At 46.1% G+C, this 2,212-nt stretch overlaps 1 pseudogene; it reads left to right on the top strand.

Annotated features, from left to right (window-relative positions):
* Positions 1 to 478: 478 nt before the first annotated feature.
* On the top strand, positions 479 to 1,343 carry LOC109558126 (kidney mitochondrial carrier protein 1 pseudogene; annotated as a pseudogene).
* Positions 1,344 to 2,212: the final 869 nt, after the last annotated feature.

Below are 2,212 nucleotides of genomic sequence, written 5' to 3'. Positions count from 1 at the left end.
TTCAAGGGACACATACTGACAGATAAGATTTGTATAAAGTTCAACAGGCAAAACTAACCTCTGGTGGTAAACTCAGAACAGAGGTTACTTCTGGTATGGATGGTGATGGCATGGACTAAGAAGGGGCGTGAGGGAAGAAGCTTCTGGGGTCAGGTCGTGCTCTGGGTCCTGCTCCTGGCGGTTGTTACAAAGGTGGAAACACGAAAAACTTCACTGAGCTGTCTACCTAAGGTGTGACACTTTCCTATGAATTGTTATAAGCTCCATGTGCTTCCCAGGTGCTTCAGCGGTAAAGAATTCACCTGCCAATGCAGGAAATGCAAGAAACGTGGGTTCAGCCTCTTTTTCAGCTCCCTCGAAGCTGCCGATTCCATCTGCTGCTGACCCAGAGCTAGAGAAGACACAGGGCCGCCACTGCCCCAGAAAACCCTGTTAGAGGCTATGCTTCTGTGAACAAAAAAAAGGGGCAGAGGTGAGCATGTCGGCCCTGAAGCCCTTGGTGTATGGAGGCCTGGCCTCCATCAAGGTGGAGCGCAGTACCTTTCCAATTGATTTAACCAAGACACGGCTTCAGATTCAAGGCCCGAAGAACGATGCAAACTTTAAAGAAATCAGGTATGGAGGAATGTTGCATGTATTAGTGAGGATAGGCAGAGAGGAAGGCCCGAAAGCACTATATTCGGGGATTGCCCCAGCGATGTTACACCAGGTTTCCTATGGCACCATCAAGATAGACACCTATCAGAGCTTGAAGTGGTTATTTGTCGAGCGTCCAGAAGATGAAACCCTTCTGATAAATGTGGTCTGTGGGATTCTCTGGAGTCATATCCTCAAGCATTGTTAATCCAACAGATGTTTTGAAGATATGAATGCAAGCTAAAGCAACACCCTGCAAGGAGGAATGATAGGCAATTTCATTAACATTTACCAGAAAGAGGGAAAGACAGGACTGTGGAAGGGCATATCCTTACCGCTCAGAGGGCTGCTACTATGGGCTTCGTGGAGCTGCCGGTCTACAGCCTCACCAAGAAGCATCTGATTCTCTCAGGCCTGATGGGAGACACTGTGTATACCCATTTCCTCTCAAGCTTCACCTGTGGGCTGGCAGGAGCCCTGGCCTCAAACCCTGTCAATATGTTGAGAACATGTACGATGAATCAGAGAGTCCTCTGCGATGACAAACGCCCTGGCTACAAAGATACCCTGGATTGCTTGTTACAGACATGGAAGAATGAAGGGTTTTTGCTCTATATAAAGGGTTTTGGCTAAATTGGTTGGGAGTTGGTCCTTGGAATCTTATTTTCTTAGTGACATATGAGCAGTTGAAGAAACTGGATTTGTGACAAGTCAAGACTGCATGAGACATCCACTGAAAAGGCTCACTTCTGAAATAGTGAAGCTTCCTGTCTTTCCCACTGCTTCTCACTGCTTGGCCCACCACAGATTGAGGTGTGAGCAACAGGTGAGGACAGGATTAGCTCAGATCCCTGTGTCCTGGCATCGGACGCTCTGCACCAAACGTTTAACTGTAACATCCAGACACTAGCCCTTACCATTCAAGTGCCCTTCGACATCAAAGATAACAGGAAATGCATGTTTCTTGCTAAAGAAAAATTGCATGATCAGGAACTGTGGACCATTTCCTTCAGGAGAAGAGTAACTCCTGGTGCATCTCAGTTCATAGCCAAGACTCCCAGACTGTTCTAAAGAAGCTCTTTGGAACCATGGGATAGAACCTCTGAGACGGTGTTACTGTTCCTGAGCTTTTGGGGGAGCTTTGGCTTCATGTCCGCTGAAGAAACTCACACATGGTGACCTGGTGTATCCCAAGTATAAACAGAGCAGGATAGAGATCCCTGGAACATTGCACTGCTTTGTAATTTCCTATTTTGGCAGGATTCTTCCACTTTATAATAAGTGACTTTTAAGCCTTTGACCACTCGACCTTTGTGAGGACTTGTTACAAAGTATTACCATCTAAACTCATGATGGTGTAAGAGGTTGGCTTGGAAGGTAGCAACATCTGTGTTGTGGGGGGGTGTGTTTAAGCAACTTGGGTTCTGTCCTAGGTAATGGTAGTACTGGGTTAGCCAAAGTTTGTTCAGGTTGTAAGAGCTTAGGAAAAATCTGAACAAACTCTTTGGCCAAGTCAATAATTTGCTCTGTGATGTTAACAAAGTTTCTATCTCCCAATCTGTAAAATGGGGATAAT

This window comes from Bos indicus, chromosome 4 (assembly GCF_029378745.1).
Source record: "Bos indicus isolate NIAB-ARS_2022 breed Sahiwal x Tharparkar chromosome 4, NIAB-ARS_B.indTharparkar_mat_pri_1.0, whole genome shotgun sequence".
Lineage (NCBI taxonomy): Eukaryota > Metazoa > Chordata > Mammalia > Artiodactyla > Bovidae > Bos > Bos indicus.
The sequence above is the reverse complement of the archived record's forward strand: the minus strand, read 5'-3'. Positions and strand labels throughout refer to the sequence as shown.